At 37.7% G+C, this 16,504-nt stretch overlaps 3 non-coding genes and 2 pseudogenes across 3 annotated transcripts; 4 read left to right on the plus strand and 1 right to left on the minus strand.

Moving 5' to 3' along the window:
• The first annotated feature begins 2,941 nt into the window (after positions 1-2,941).
• LOC131359973 (U2 spliceosomal RNA) lies at positions 2,942-3,104 on the plus strand (annotated as a pseudogene).
• Positions 3,105-3,371: 267 nt separating this feature from the next.
• On the plus strand, positions 3,372-3,486 carry LOC131359957 (U5 spliceosomal RNA). Its single transcript, XR_009205823.1, has one exon. It is a non-coding gene; the product is annotated as a U5 spliceosomal RNA (small nuclear RNA).
• Positions 3,487-4,442: 956 nt separating this feature from the next.
• LOC131359959 (U5 spliceosomal RNA) lies at positions 4,443-4,557 on the minus strand. Its single transcript, XR_009205825.1, has one exon. It is a non-coding gene; the product is annotated as a U5 spliceosomal RNA (small nuclear RNA).
• A 1,387-nt stretch (positions 4,558-5,944) lies between these two features.
• On the plus strand, positions 5,945-6,063 carry LOC131359964 (U5 spliceosomal RNA). The gene has a single exon (XR_009205828.1). It is a non-coding gene; the product is annotated as a U5 spliceosomal RNA (small nuclear RNA).
• Positions 6,064-6,409: 346 nt separating this feature from the next.
• Positions 6,410-6,567, plus strand: LOC131359976 (U2 spliceosomal RNA; annotated as a pseudogene).
• Positions 6,568-16,504: the final 9,937 nt, after the last annotated feature.

Below are 16,504 nucleotides of genomic sequence, written 5' to 3' on the forward strand. Positions count from 1 at the left end.
TGAGTTCAGAAACATGATCAATTGTGACTGAACAACCTTCTCCATTATCTTTGAAACAAATGGCAGTTTGGAAATGGATCGATAATTGATGAGGGAGTTTACCTTGAGATTAGGTTTTTTGAGCAGTGGCTGAACAACCATATGCTTAAGGCATTCAGGAACAATGCCAGTTGCTAAAGAGGTATTTACAATTACACTAGGACCAACTGTATCAAAAGCAAAACAAGATCAAAGGAACAAAAGTTCAAAGGAAACAACATTATGCTGGGAACTTGTAGGCTTCATCCACATTACCATGTCCCTCAGCTCAGAAAAAGATACTGGATGAAAATGATTTAAAGTTATTGTTGTAAATAAATAGTCAGGCATAGAGGGAGAAAAAGAGGAGTGCAGAGTTTCAGTTTTATCATTAAAAACTTTAGAAACTCTTCACAAATATTCTTTGATGGTGCAACCTTATATAAGATATTGGGATTAATGATTGAATTTCACTTGAAATGTGAAGTTAATTTATCAGGAATTAACAACTCAGCAGCATTAGAAATTGATGTAACAACATTTATCTGATACCCATCAATAAAATTATTAAAAGTTAAAGAATTTATATTCACACATGAATATTGTCACCAAGTCACCAAGAATCAATAATCGGTCCTATGATGAAATAACGTGGGACAAAAAGTCTGAGAACTCCATTATAAAATCTCTATCTGGTCTAGGAGGCCTATAGACCAAGACACATCAGAAATGGACTTAATTTCTACACATTGAAATTTGAAGGAAGAAAAATGTCCGACCGAAATTGTCCCTACTTTAATATTTCAAGGCTTCTCCACCTACATAGGAACAATTGGATGGACAGAGTTTGCCAAATACAGACAACTCACCAGCTCCTGTCCATGTTTTGGTTACAAATTTAAAAAAAAACAGATAGCGACAAGTAAAAAAGTCATTTAAGTCTTGTTATATTTTCAGGGATGCCATTTACACTGCTGCCTACTGGTTCAGCCATAACCACCCATGCTCGTTATGTGTCACCACCTCCTGTGTAGCCCCTGCCAGCCTGCTGCCAGCCTGCAGGGCACTAGGCAAGGTGAAAACAGCGAGCGGCTGACACCTCTCTCAGACCACCTGGCAGATTGTAAACTTCGCTTGAGTGTTTTGTCATTGACTTTGTTAACTTTTTTTAATATTTTCAATAGTTTTTATATTGCAGATGATATGAGACAAGAATATGGGAAAATATGAGAGAATTGCTTTTTTTAACTCTGAAAAAAGGGGAACTTCTCAAACATTATCATTTGAAACATGTGGCCATAAAAAAGTACCTTTTCCATGCCTACACCATGACTGTCTTTGCACTATCAACTTCATAAATAGCTTGAAAGTTCATCTGTCATATATTCATGCAAAAAACATGATCAGAAAATAGCACCACTTACATTTACTTGTGCGCACTGTGTAAGCACTAAGTATAGCCTAGCCTTCTCTCTATGTTTAGCTCTATGTCTGTCTGCGTCACCTATACTTTGTTTTTGTTATTTGTAGCACCTTTGGTCTAGGAGGAACGTTGTTTCATTTTACCGTGAACTGCATCAGCTATATATGGTTGAAGTGACAATAAAGCTTCTTTGACTTTGACAATTGAATTTTCTGAGCCCTTCACAGAAGCAGATTTTCTGAAGCACTTGCATAGTAGACATTTAAGTGTAAATCAAAAGATACAGTGTCCCTACGAAGATTGCTTGTGTCAGAGCAGTCTTTATGCAACTTTTACTTAACACAGAAGTAAGAATCATAGTGAACATGACTGGAGGATGCTAAAGACAGAAAAAGTTTCTGCCCAAAGTGGCGAGAATGAGAAAGAAGCATAAGATAATGAATGCAAGTCAGCTGATTCTGCTGATGTAACACATTCTGATTTAGCACTTCAGTTGGAGAACAAAGAGACTCATGACAGGCATGTTAAGGAGGTTAAGCAGGATCCTTCTCTGAGTAAGCTGCATGGAGTGAAAGGAACCTCCCCATTCAGTGATAACTAGCAAAATGTTCATGCAATCACTGGCTACCTACCAGACATTTTACCTTTTTACATGATCTTTTAGAGAGTATTGTGCCAGCTAAACTCTGTCTCTGCCTTTCAGAAATCATTGAAAAGAATTACTCAAGACTTCTCCCAAGACCACAGCCAATTCCAAAGGCGTAGAGCGCTGAGACTCGGGGAATCGCATTTTCAGCATCAGAGAAGCACAATGCACACTGCGCTGAGGCACGAAACGAGCCTGTTCGATGAAAAATGATGAAAGTTGACTTTGTTAAGTGAATTTTCATAGAATATCACTGTTTCCATGTTTCTCATGAATTTTGGCATTTTAATGTAAACAATCACATTTCATATCATAGTCGACCCCAAACGTGAAAAAAGTCAAAGAAAATTGCTCCATTCAGCTGCAAACATGCGATTGTCTGAAAAAACGCTTTCCCTTGCTCGTAGAGCGCTGAGACTTGCGGAATCGCATTTTCAGCGCCAGAGAAGCACAATGCAGAGACCACACTGCGCTGAAGCAGGAAACGAGCCAGTTCGATGACAAATATTTAAAGTTGACATTGTTGAGTGAATTTTCATGGAATATAACTGTTTCCATGTTTCTTATGAATTGTTGCACTTTCACTGTATAGGTGTGGCCTGAGGCTGTCTGTTAAGCAGAGGAAATAAAAGATTATTGCTTCTTGGCCTTTTGGCTAAGATCAAGTGTTCTCTGGTCTGGTTTTGGGCTTTGACTGGGTTTGAGAAGGAGAATAGATGGAATGGGGTTTGTGTAGGATTGCTTCTCAAGCTTTTTAGCTAGGATCTATTGTGTTCACTGGTCTGGCTTTTTGGCCTTGGTCTGGGTTCACGTTACAATCATTAGTCTGGCCTTGAGAAGGCGAATGGTTAGGTATGGATTTGGATTGAAAAAAAAAACTGTTCTTATCAGTTTAATATCTCACACATCCTCTATATTAAACAGATTTTTAGAGCTGGAAGCCGGAAAATTGGCTTGCTACGTCCACTCCACTGATCGGCCTGGTATTGCAGTACTTCCAGGCTTGGTGCACCGTTTTCTGATGTAAAATGAAGGAGAAAATATTACTGAATTACTTACTTACTGACTTATTTACTTACTTACTTACCAAATTATGTCTGCATTCAGCCCACCCTGTTCCCTAGCCTATCTTCACCTCTTTCTGCTCACCACTGTCAGGGGTTGCTCGTCAACCTTTCCCCACCCTATCTCCACTCAACCAAACCAAGGGGCCGGCCTTACCCTCATCGAGCATTGTGTTTCTCATACAAGGGTTTCCTGGTGCTGCTTGGCTTTCTTTCTTCATAGCTCTGGTTTTTCTTAAGTCATATATAAATCTTTTGCCTTTTACTAAAGATTTCTGTGGTGAGGAGTATCAATGAGTTTGAGGTATTTTTGTGAGCTCTGCTCTAACAAAGTTGTATATGCTTCAGTGTTAAATGGGTAGTTTCCAAGTGTTGGGTCTTGTTTATGTGACTTTATGCATGTGTATATAGGTGTGGCCTGAGGCTGTCTGTTAAGCAGAGGAGATAAAAGTTTATTGCTTCTTGGCCTTTAGGTTAAGAGTAAGTGTTCTCTGGTCTGGTTTTGGGCTTTGACTGGGTTTGAGAAGGAGAATAGATGGAATGGGGTTTGTGTAGGATTGCTTCTCAGGCTTTTTAGCTGGGATCTATTGTGTTCACTGGTCTGGCTTTTTGGCCTTTGTCTGGGTTCAAGTTACAATCCTTAGTCTGGCCTTGAGACGACTAAAAATGCCAAAATTCATATTTTTATCACTTTCCTATGTTTCTCATGAATATTGGCATTTTAAAGTAAACAATCACATTTCATATCATAGCTGACCCCAAACATGTGAAAAAAGTCAAAGAAAACTGCCCCATTCAGCTGCAAACATGCGAATGTCTGAAAAACTGCTTTCCCTTGATCGTAGAGCGCTGAGACTTGCGGAATCGCATTTTCAGCGCCAGAGAAGCACAATGCAGAGAGCACACTGAGCTGAGGCAGGAAGCGAGCCAGTTCGATGAAATATGATGAAAGTTGACTTTGTTAAGTGAATTTTCATGGAATATCACTTTTTCCATGTGTCTTATGAATTTTTGCACTTTGATGAAAAAAATTCAGATATCAAATTTCATGTTTTTTATGACATTCCTATGTTATGAAAAATGATGTCTATTCTCCTTCTCAAACCCAGTCAAAGCCCAAAACCAGACCAGAGAACACTTGATCTTAGCCAAAAGGCCAAGAAGCAATAAACTTTTATCTCCTCTGCTTAACAGACAGCCTCAGGCCACGCCTATACCAGCATGCATAAAGTCACATAAGCAAATAAGACCCAACTCCCGGAAACTAACCATTTAATACTCAAGCATACACAGCTTTGCCAGAGCAAAGCTCATAAAAATACATCACACTCATTGATGTTCCACTCAACAGAAATATTTACTAAAAGGTGAAAGATTTATGCACAATTTAAGAGAAACCAGAACTGTAAAGAGAAAAAAGTGAGCAGAACCAGGAAACCCTTGTCGGAGAAACACAATGCTCAATGAGGGTAAGGCCGGCCTCTTTATTTTTTCTTTCTTTTTTTTTTATATTCTTTCTGTCACACTCGCCTTCTCAAAGCTAGACTAAGAAGTGCAATGTAAGTACAGTCACAGCCCAAAGCCAGACCAGAGAACACGTGATCTTAGCCAAAAGGCCAAGAAACAATAAACTTTTGTCTCTTCCGTTTAAAGGACAGCCACAGGCCACACCTATACTAGCATGTGTAAAGTCACATAACCAAATAAGACCACAATCTTGGAAACTACCCATTTAACACTGAAGCATAAACAGCATTGCCAGAGCAAAGCTCATAAAAATACATCAAGCTTATGGATACTCTTCACTGCTGAAATCTTTAGCAAAAAGTTAAAGATTTATGCATGATTGAAGAAAAAAAGGCGAGTAGCACCAGGAAACCCTTGTCGGAGAAACTCAATGCTCGATGGTGGTAAGGCCGGCCCCCTTTTTTTTTTTCTTCTTTTTTTTTTATATCCTTTCCGTCACACTCGCCTTCTCAAAGGCAGACTAAGAAGTGCAACGTGAATACAGTCACAGCCCAAAGCCAGACCAGAGAATACTTGATCTTAGCCAAAAGGCCGAGAAACAATAAACTTTTATCTCTTCTGCTGAACGGACAGCCTCAGGCCACACCTATACAGGCATGCATAAAGTCACATAATGAAATAAGACCCAAGTACTGGAAACTACCTATTTAACATTGAAGCACTTGTTGTCAGCTTTGCCAGAGTAAAGCTCACAAAAATACATCAAACTCATTGATTTTGTGTAGGATCGTTTCTCAGGCTTTGTAGCTAGGATCTATTGTGTTCATTGGTCTGGCTTTTTGGCCTTGGTCTGGGTCCACGTTACAATCCTTAGTTTGGCCTCGAGAAGGCGAATGGTTGGGTATGGATATGGGTAGGATTTGGATTGAATAAACAAAATCTGTTCTTATCAGTTTAATATCTGATATGTCCTCTATATTAAACAGATTTTTAGAGCTGGGAGCCGGAAAAGGGGCCTGCTACGTCCGATCGGCCTGGGATCGCAGTACTTCTATTCTTGGTGCACTATTTTCTGATGTAAAATGAAAGAGAAACAATTACTGACTTACTTATCAAATTATGTCTGCATTCAACCCGCCCTGTTCCCTAGCCTATCTTCGCCTCTTTCTGCTCACCACTGTCAGTTGTTACTCGTCAACCTTTCCCCACCCTTTTTCCACTCAACCAAATCAAAGGGGCCGGCCTTACCCTCATGGAGCATTGTGTTTCTCCTACAAGGGTTACCCGGTGCTGTATGGCTTTTATTTATTTATTTTTTTTTTTTAATGGCTCTGGTTTCTCTTCAGTCATGTGTGAATCTTTTGCTCTTTATTAAAGGTTTCTGTAGAGAGAAACATCAATGAGTTTGACGGGGTTTTTTTTGTAAGTTTTGCTCGGGCAAAGCTGTGTATGTTTCAATGTTAAATTGGTAGTTTCCAGGATTGGGGCCTTATTTGGTCATGTGATATAATGCATGCCTATATAGGTATGGCCTGAGGCTGTCTGTTAAGCAGAGGAGATAAAAGTTTATTGCTTCGTGACTTTTTGGCTAAGATCAAGTTGTCTCTGTTCTGGTTTTGAGCTTTTACTGGGTTTGAGAAGGAGAATAGATGGAATGGGGTTTGTGTAGGATCGTTTCTCAGGCTTTTTAGCTAGGATCTATTGTGTTCACTGGTCTGGCTTTTTGGCCTTGGTCTTGGTTCACGTTACAATTCTTAGTCTGACCTTGAGAAGGCGAATGGTTAGGTATGAATATGGGTAGGATTGAAAAAACAAAATCTGTTCTTATCAGTTTAATATCTGATATGTCCTCTATATTAAACAGATTTTTTGAGCTGGGAGCTGGAAAAGGGGCCTGCTACGTCCGATCGGCCTGGTATTGCAGTACTTCAAGGCTTGGTGCACCATCTTCTGATGTAAAATGAAAGAAACAAATTACTCACTTGCTGATTTACTTACTTACCTACTTATCAAATTACGTCTGCATTCAACCCGCCCTGTTCCGTAGCCTATCTTCACCTCTTCGGCTCACCACTGTCAGTTGTTACTCGTCGACCTTTCCCCACCCTTTTTCCCCTCAACCAACCCAAAGGGGCCGGCCTTACCCCCATCGAGCATTGTGTTTCTCCGACAAGGGTTTCCCGGTGCTGCTTGGCTTTTTTTTTTTTTTTTACATTGTAGCGCTGATTTCTCTTCAGTCATGCATGAATCGTTTGCCTTTTCAACATTTTTCCAATCAGTCCCCAAAAAAATACGATCTTTCTCCCCATCGCTCCCTACCCCCGACCAACACCCATATACCCTTACGATAGCAATTGGAACTAAAAAAAAAGACATTCTATGAAGGAAAACGAAGACATCACACATACACATTCGCAAAAACACACACACAGAAAAAAAAAGAAAACCCCAAATACAAATAAATAGTAAACAGAAAAAAAGAGGCTGAGGGAGTACAAGCCGAAGAAAAAAAAATCTTTTGCCTTTTCCTAAAGATTTCCGTGGAGAGGAACATCAATGACTGATGTATTGTTGAGTTTTGCTCTGGCAAAGCTGTGTATGCTTCAATGGTAAATGGGTAGTTTCCAGGAGTTGGGTCTAGATGGAACCGGGTTTGTGTAGGATCGCTGCTCAGGCTTTTTCGCTAGGATCTATTGTGTTAACTGGTCTGTCTTACTGGCCGTGGTCTGTGTTCACGTTACAATACTTGGTCTAGCCTTGAGAAGACTAAAAGTAACAAAATTCTTTTTTTTATCACTTTCCTATGTTTCTTATGAATATTGGCATTTTAATGTAATTAATCACATTTCATATCATATCAAACGTGAAAAGAGTCAAAGAAAACTGCCCCATTCAGCTGCACACATGCGCTTGTCTGAAAAACCGCTTTCCCTTGCTCGTAGAGCGCTGAGACTTGCGGAATCGCATTTTCAGCGCCAGAGAAGCACAATGCAGAGACCACACTGCGCTGAGGCAGGAAACGAGCCAGTTCGACGAAAAATGTTGAATGTTGACTTTGTTAAGTGAATTTTCATGGAATATCACTTTTTCCATGTTTCTTATGAATTTTTGCACTTTGATTAAAAAAATCTTATATCTTATTAAAATTCATTTATTTTATGATTTTGCTATGTTCCTCATGATTTTTTTCATTTCAAAGTAAACAATCACTCTTCATATCATAGTCGACCCCAAACATGTGAAAAAAGTCAAAGAAAACTGCTCGATTAAGCTGCACACATGCGTTTGTCTGAAAAACCGCTTTCCCTTGCTCGTAGAGCGCTGAGACTTGCGGAATCGCATTTTCAGCGCCAGAGAAGCACAATGCAGAGACCACACTGCGCTGAGGCAGGAAACGAGCCAGTTCGACGAAAAATGTTGAATGTTGACTTTGTTAAGTGAATTTTCATGGAATATCACTTTTTCCATGTTTCTTATGAATTTTTGCACTTTGATTAAAAAAATCTTATATCTTATTAAAATTCATTTATTTTATGATTTTGCTATGTTCCTCATGATTTTTTTCATTTCAAAGTAAACAATCACTCTTCATATCATAGTCGACCCCAAACATGTGAAAAAAGTCAAAGAAAACTGCTCGATTAAGCTGCACACATGCGTTTGTCTGAAAAACCGCTTTCCCTTGCTCGTAGAGCGCTGAGACTTGCGGAATCGCATTTTCAGCGCCAGAGAAGCACAATGCAGAGACCACACTGCGCTGAGGCAGGAAACGAGCCAGTTCGACGAAAAATGTTGAATGTTGACTTTGTTAAGTGAATTTTCATGGAATATCACTTTTTCCATGTTTCTTATGAATTTTTGCACTTTGATTAAAAAAATCTTATATCTTATTAAAATTCATTTATTTTATGATTTTGCTATGTTCCTCATGATTTTTTTCATTTCAAAGTAAACAATCACTCTTCATATCATAGTCGACCCCAAACATGTGAAAAAAGTCAAAGAAAACTGCTCGATTAAGCTGCACACATGCGTTTGTCTGAAAAACCGCTTTCCCTTGCTCGTAGAGCGCTGAGACTTGCGGAATCGCATTTTCAGCGCCAGGGAAGCACAATGCAGAGACCACACTGTGCTGAGGCAGGAAACGAGCCAGTTCGACGAAAAATGTTGAAAGTTGACTTGGTTAAGTTAATTTTCATGGAATATCACTTATTCCATGTTTCTTATGATTTTTCGCACTTTCATTAAAAAATACTTATTTCATATTAAAATTTTTATTTTTTAATATTTTGCTATGTTCCTTATGAATTTTTTCATTTCAAAGTAAACAATCACTCTTCATATCATAGTCGACCCCAAACATGTGAAAAAAGTCAAAGAAAACTGCTCGATTAAGCTGCACACATGCGTTTGTCTGAAAAACCGCTTTCCCTTGCTCGTAGAGCGCTGAGACTTGCGGAATCGCATTTTCAGCGCCAGAGAAGCACAATGCAGAGACCACACTGTGCTGAAGCAGGAAACGAGCCAGTTCGACGAAAAATGTTGAAAGTTGACTTGGTTAAGTGAATTTTCATGGAATATCACATTTTTCATGGTTCTTATGATTTTTCTTACTTTGATTAAAAAATACTTATTTCATATTAAAATTTTTATTTTTTAATATCTTGCTATGTTCCTCATGAATTTTTTCATTTCAAAGTAAACAATCACTCTTCATATCATAGTCGACCCGAAACATGTGAAAAAAGTCAAAGAAAACTGCTCGATTAAGCTGCACACATGCGTTTGTCTGAAAAACCGCTTTCCCTTGCTCGTAGAGCGCTGAGACTTGCGGAATCGCATTTTCAGCGCCAGAGAAGCACAATGCAGAGACCACACTGTGCTGAAGCAGGAAACGAGCCAGTTCGACGAAAAATGTTGAAAGTTGACTTGGTTAAGTGAATTTTCATAGAATATCACATTTTTCATGGTTCTTATGATTTTTCTCACTTTGATTAAAAAATACTTATTTCATATTAAAATTTTTATTTTTTAATATCTTGCTATGTTCCTTATGAATTTTTTCATTTCAAAGTAAACAATCACTCTTCATATCATAGTCGACCCCAAACATGTGAAAAAAGTGAAAGAAAACTGCTCGATTAAGCTGCACACATGCGGTTGTCTGAAAAACCGCCTTCCCTTGCTCGTAGAGCGCTGAGACTTGCGGAATCGCATTTTCAGCGGCATAGAATCACAATGCAGAGAACACACTGCGCTGAGGCAGGACACGAGCCAGTTCGACGAAAAATGTTGAATGTTGACTTTGTTAAGTGAATTTTCATGGAATATCACTTTTTCCATGTTTCTTATGAATTTTTGCACTTTGATTAAAAAAATCTTATATCTTATTAAAATTCATTTATTTTATGATTTTGCTATGTTCCTCATGAATTTTTTCATTTCAAAGTAAACAATCACTCTTCATATCATAGTCGACCCCAAACATGTGAAAAAAGTGAAAGAAAACTGCTCGATTAAGCTGCACACATGCGCTTGTCTGAAAAACCGCTTTCCCTTGCTCGTAGAGCGCTGAGACCTGCGGAATCGCATTTTCAGCGGCATAGAAGCACAATGCAGAGAGCACACTGCGCTGAAGCAGGACACGAGCCAGTTCGACGACAAATGTTGAATGTTGACTTGGTTTAGTGAATTTTCATGGAATATCACATTTTTCATGGTTCTTATGATTTTTCTCACTTTGATTAAAAAATACTTATTTCATATTAATTTTTTTATTTTTTAATCTCTTGTTATGTTCCTTATGAATTTTTTCATTTCAAAGTAAACAATCACTCTTCATATCATAGTCGACCCCAAACATGTGAAAAAAGTGAAAGAAAACTGCTCGATTAAGCTGCACACATGCGGTTGTCTGAAAAACCGCTTTCCCTTGCTCGTAGAGCGCTGAGACTTGCGGAATCGCATTTTCAGCGGCATAGAAGCACAATGCAGAGAGCACACTGTGCTGAAGCAGGACACGAGCCAGTTCGACGAAAAATGTTGAAAGTTGACTTGGTTTAGTGAATTTTCATGGAATATCACATTTTTCATGGTTCTTATGATTTTTCTCACTTTGATTAAAAAATACTTATTTCATATTAATTTTTTTATTTTTTAATCTCTTGTTATGTTCCTTATGAATTTTTTCATTTCAAAGTAAACAATCACTCTTCATATCATAGTCGACCCCAAACATGTGAAAAAAGTCAAAGAAAACTGCTCGATTAAGCTGCACACATGCGTTTGTCTGAAAAACCGCTTTCCCTTGCTCGTAGAGCGCTGATACTTGCGGAATCGCATTTTCAGCGCCAGAGAAGCACAATGCAGAGACCACACTGCGCTGAGGCAGGAAACGAGCCAGTTCGACGAAAAATGTTGAATGTTGACTTTGTTAAGTGAATTTTCATGGAATATCACTTTTTCCATGTTTCTTATGAATTTTTGCACTTTGATTAAAAAAATCTTATATCTTATTAAAATTCATTTATTTTATGATTTTGCTATGTTCCTCAAGAATTTTTTCATTTCAAAGTAAACAATCACTCTTCATATCATAGTCGACCCCAAACGTGAAAAAAGTCAAAGAAAACTGCTCGATTAAGCTGCACACATGCGTTTGTCTGAAAAACCGCTTTCCCTTGCTCGTAGAGCGCTGAGACTTGCGGAATCGCATTTTCAGCGCCAGAGAAGCACAATGCAGAGAGTACACTGCGCTGAGGCAAAACACGAGCCAGTTCGACGAAAAATATTGAATGTTGACTTTGTTAGTTGAATTTTCATGGAATATCACTTTTTCCATGTTTCTTATGAATTTTTGCACATTGATCAAAAAAATCTTATATCTTATTAAAATTCATTTATTTTATGATTTTGCTATGTTCCTCATGATTTTTTTCATTTCAAAGTAAACAATCACTCTTCATATCATAGTCGACCCCAAACATGTGAAAAAAGTCAAAGAAAACTGCTCGATTAAGCTGCACACATGCGTTTGTCTGAAAAACCGCTTTCCCTTGCTCGTAGAGCGCTGAGACTTGCGGAATCGCATTTTCAGCGCCAGAGAAGCACAATGCAGAGACCACACTGTGCTGAAGCAGGAAACGAGCCAGTTCGACGAAAAATGTTGAAAGTTGACTTGGTTAAGTGAATTTTCATGGAATATCACATTTTTCATGGTTCTTATGATTTTTCTTACTTTGAATAAAAAATACTTATTTCATATTAAAATTTTTATTTTTTAATATCTTGCTATGTTCCTCATGAATTTTTTCATTTCAAAGTAAACAATCACTCTTCATATCATAGTCGACCCGAAACATGTGAAAAAAGTCAAAGAAAATTGCTCGATTAAGCTGCACACATGCGGTTGTCTGAAAAACCGCTTTCCCTTGCTCGTAGAGCGCTGAGACTTGCGGAATCGGATTTTCAGCGCCAGAGAAGCACAATGCAGAGAACACACTGCGCTGAAGCAGGAAACGAGCCAGTTCGACGAAAAATGTTGAAAGTTGACTTGGTTAAGTGAATTTTCATAGAATATCACATTTTTCATGGTTCTTATGATTTTTCTCACTTTGATTTAAAAAATACTTATTTCATATTAAAATTTTTATTTTTTAATATCTTGCTATGTTCCTTATGAATTTTTTCATTTCAAAGTAAACAATCACTCTTCATATCATAGTCGACCCCAAACATGTGAAAAAAGTCAAAGAAAACTGCTCGATTAAGCTGCACACATGCGTTTGTCTGAAAAACCGCTTTCCCTTGCTCGTAGAGCGCTGAGACTTGCGGAATCGCATTTTCAGCGCCAGAGAAGCACAATGCAGAGACCACACTGTGCTGAAGCAGGAAACGAGCCAGTTCGACGAAAAATGTTGAAAGTTGACTTGGTTAAGTGAATTTTCATAGAATATCACATTTTTCATGGTTCTTATGATTTTTCTCACTTTGATTAAAAAATACTTATTTCATATTAAAATTTTTATTTTTTAATATCTTGCTATGTTCCTTATGAATTTTTTCATTTCAAAGTAAACAATCACTCTTCATATCATAGTCGACCCCAAACATGTGAAAAAAGTGAAATAAAACTGCTCGATTAAGCTGCACACATGCGGTTGTCTGAAAAACCGCCTTCCCTTGCTCGTAGAACGCTGAGACTTGCGGAATCGCATTTTCAGCGCCAGAGAAGCACAATGCAGAGACCACACTGTGCTGAAGCAGGACACGAGCCAGTTCGACGAAAAATGTTGAAAGTTGACTTGGTTAAGTGAATTTTCATGAAATATCACTTTTTCCATGTTTCTTATGAATTTTTGAACTTTGATTAAAAAAATCTTATATCTTATTAAAATTCATTTAGTTTATGATTTTGCTATGTTCCTCATGAATTTTTTCATTTCAAAGTAATCACTCTTCATATCATAGTCGACCCCAAACATGTGAAAAAAGTCAAAGAAAACTGCTCGATTAAGCTGCACACATGCGTTTGTCTGAAAAACCGCTTTCCCTTGCTCGTAGAGCGCTGAGACTTGCGGAATCGCATTTTCAGCGCCAGAGAAGCACAATGCAGAGACCACACTGCGCTGAGGCAGGAAACGAGCCAGTTCGACGAAAAATGTTGAATGTTGACTTTGTTAAGTGAATTTTCATGGAATATCACTTTTTCCATTTTTCTTATGAATTTTTGCACTTTGATTAAAAAAATCTTATATCTTATTAAAATTCATTTATTTTATAATTTTGCTATGTTCCTCATGATTTTTTTCATTTCAAAGTAAACAATCACTCTTCATATCATAGTCGACCCCAAATATGTGAAAAAAGTCAAAGAAAACTCGATTAAGCTGCACACATGCGTTTGTCTGAAAAACCGCTTTCCCTTGCTCGTAGAGCGCTGAGACTTGCGGAATCGCATTTTCAGCGCCAGAGAAGCACAATGCAGAGACCACACTGTGCTGAAGCAGGAAACGAGCCAGTTCGACGAAAAATGTTGAAAGTTGACTTGGTTAAGTGAATTTTCATGGAATATCACATTTTTCATGGTTCTTATGATTTTTCTTACTTTGATTAAAAAATACTTATTCATATTAAAATTTTTATTTTTTAATATCTTGCTATGTTCCTCATGAATTTTTTCATTTCAAAGTAAACAATCACTCTTCATATCATAGTCGACCCGAAACATGTGAAAAAAGTGAAAGAAAACTGCTCGATTAAGATGCACACATGCGGTTGTCTGAAAAACCGCCTTCCCTTGCTCGTAGATCGCTGAGACTTGCGGAATCGCATTTTCAGCGGCATAGAATCACAATGCAGAGAGCACACTGCGCTGAGGCAGGACACGAGCCAGTTCGACGAAAAATGTTGAAAGTTGACTTTGTTAAGTGAATTTTGATGGAATATCACTTTTTCCATGTTTCTTATGAATTTTTGCACTTTGATTAAAAAAATCTTATATCGTATTAAAATTCATTTATTTTATGATTTTGCTATGTTCCTCATGAATTTTTTCATTTCAAAGTAAACAATCACTCTTCATATCATAGTCGACCCCAAACATGTGAAAAAAGTCAAAGAAAACTGCTCGATTAAGCTGCACACATGCGTTTGTCTGAAAAACCGCTTTCCCTTGCTCGTAGAGCGCTGAGACTTGCGGAATCGCATTTTCAGCGCCAGAGAAGCACAATGCAGAGACCACACTGTGCTGAAGCAGGAAACGAGCCAGTTCGACGAAAAATGTTGAAAGTTGACTTGGTTAAGTGAATTTTCATGGAATATCACATTTTTCATGGTTCTTATGATTTTTCTCACTTTGATTAAAAAATACTTATTTCATATTAAAATTTTTATTTTTTAATATCTTGCTATGTTCCTTATGAATTTTTTCATTTCAAAGTAAACAATCACTCTTCATATCATAGTCGACCCCAAACATGTGAAAAAAGTGAAAGAAAACTGCTCGATTAAGCTGCACACATGCGCTTGTCTGAAAAACCGATTTCCCTTGCTCGTAGAGCGCTGAGACCTGCGAAATCGCATTTTCAGCGGCATAGAAGCACAATGCAGAGAGCACACTGCGCTGAAGCAGGACACGAGCCAGTTCGACGAAAAATGTTGAATGTTGACTTGGTTTAGTGAATTTTCATGGAATATCACATTTTTCATGGTTCTTATGATTTTTCTCACTTTGAATAAAAAATACTTAGTTCATATTAATTTTTTTATTTTTTAATCTCTTGTTATGTTCCTTATGAATTTTTTCATTTCAAAGTAAACAATCACTCTTCATATCATAGTCGACCCCAAACATGTGAAAAAAGTCAAAGAAAACTGCTCGATTAAGCTGCACACATGCGTTTGTCTGAAAAACCGCTTTCCCTTGCTCGTAGAGCGCTGATACTTGCGGAATCGCATTTTCAGCGCCAGAGAAGCACAATGCAGAGACCACACTGCGCTGAGGCAGGAAACGAGCCAGTTCGACGAAAAATGTTGAATGTTGACTTTGTTAAGTGAATTTTCATGGAATATCACTTTTTCCATGTTTCTTATGAATTTTTGCACTTTGATTAAAAAAATCTTATATCTTATTAAAATTCATTTATTTTATGATTTTGCTATGTTCCTCAAGAATTTTTTCATTTCAAAGTAAACAATCACTCTTCATATCATAGTCGACCCCAAACGTGAAAAAAGTCAAAGAAAACTGCTCGATTAAGCTGCACACATGCGTTTGTCTGAAAAACCGCTTTCCCTTGCTCGTAGAGCGCTGAGACTTGCGGAATCGCGTATTCAGTGCCAGAGAAGCACAATGCAGAAACCACACTGTGCTGAGGCAGGAAACGAGCCAGTTCGACGAAAAATGTTGAAAGTTGACTTGGTTAAGTGAATTTTCATGGAATATCACTTATTCCATGTTTCTTATGATTTTTCGCACTTTCATTAAAAAATACTTATTTCATATTAAAATTTTTATTTTTTAATATTTTGCTATGTTCCTTATGAATTTTTTCATTTCAAAGTAAACAATCACTCTTCATATCATAGTCGACCCCAAACATGTGAAAAAAGTCAAAGAAAACTGCTCGATTAAGCTGCACACATGCGTTTGTCTGAAAAACCGCTTTCCCTTGCTCGTAGAGCGCTGAGACTTGCGGAATCGCATTTTCAGCGCCAGAGAAGCACAATGCAGAGAGTACACTGCGCTGAGGCAAAACACGAGCCAGTTCGACGAAAAATATTGAATGTTGACTTTGTTAGTTGAATTTTCATGGAATATCACTTTTTCCATGTTTCTTATGAATTTTTGCACTTTGATTAAAAAATTTCTTATATCTTGTTAAAATTCATTTAGTTTATGATTTTGCTATGTTCCTCATGAATTTTTTCATTTCAAAGTAAACAATCACTCTTCATATCATAGTCGACCCCAAACATGTGAAAAAAGTCAAAGAAAACTGCTCGAATAAGCTGCACACATGCGCTTGTCTGAAAAACCGCTTTCCCTTGCTCGTAGAGCGCTGAGACTTGCGGAATCGCATTTTCAGCGCCAGAGAAGCACAATGCAGAGAGCACACTGCGCTGAGGCAGGAAACGAGCCAGTTCGACGAAAAATGTTGAATGTTGACTTTGTTAGTTGAATTTTCATGGAATATCACTTTTTCCATGTTTCTTATGAATTTTTGCACTTTGATTAAAAAATTTCTTATATCTTGTTAAAATTCATTTAGTTTATGATTTTGCTATGTTCCTCATGAATTTTTTCATTTCAAAGTAAACAATCACTCTTCATATCATAGTCGACCCCAAACATGTGAAAAAAGTCAAAGAAAACTGCTCGAATAA

Source organism: Hemibagrus wyckioides, linkage group LG09 (genome assembly GCF_019097595.1).
Source record: "Hemibagrus wyckioides isolate EC202008001 linkage group LG09, SWU_Hwy_1.0, whole genome shotgun sequence".
In the NCBI taxonomy this organism is placed as follows: Eukaryota; Metazoa; Chordata; class Actinopteri; order Siluriformes; family Bagridae; genus Hemibagrus; species Hemibagrus wyckioides.